Raw genomic sequence first — 568 nt, forward strand, 5'->3', positions numbered from 1 at the left:
GACCTACGCAATTTTTTCCGATGATCCAGATTCTTCTATGGAAAAAAACGCGCTTAATTCCTTTAAAATAAATTTAAACTCAAAACAAATTTTGATCTATATCAGATTATTGTGTGTTTCATGTCATGAATAGGACAGGAAAAGATTTGTTCTCTAAGCTTAATAAGCTTTGACTGCCAGGTGATTTTTGAATCCATTTAAAAAAAGTGAATTGACCTGATTATTATTAATATCCTGCTGTAACGATCAAAAGTAATCATCAGTACTTCTAAGAATCTGGTGTATGAAAAAGCATTTATTTTCAAAATGTTCTGAAGATGTAAAATAATAAGTTACAGGATATTTAGTAACATATAAAAGTGAAGCTTTGTATATGGTTTCTTTTGAAAGATATCCCTTTCTGTCAAAAAGCAGAAGTAGTTGTGTTGAGGTTTTTGTCACGGTATAAATCACTGTGATACAAACTGGTTCACAGAGGCGTCCCCTGTTTTACAGTAATAAACTGCAGAGTCCTGCTCCTCTATAGTTTTAATGGTCAAACGATAATCTGATGTTGACTGATGAGTAG

The sequence above is a fragment of the Austrofundulus limnaeus genome, unplaced genomic scaffold, assembly GCF_001266775.1.
Source record: "Austrofundulus limnaeus strain Quisiro unplaced genomic scaffold, Austrofundulus_limnaeus-1.0 Scaffold4, whole genome shotgun sequence".
Classification (NCBI taxonomy): domain Eukaryota; kingdom Metazoa; phylum Chordata; class Actinopteri; order Cyprinodontiformes; family Rivulidae; genus Austrofundulus; species Austrofundulus limnaeus.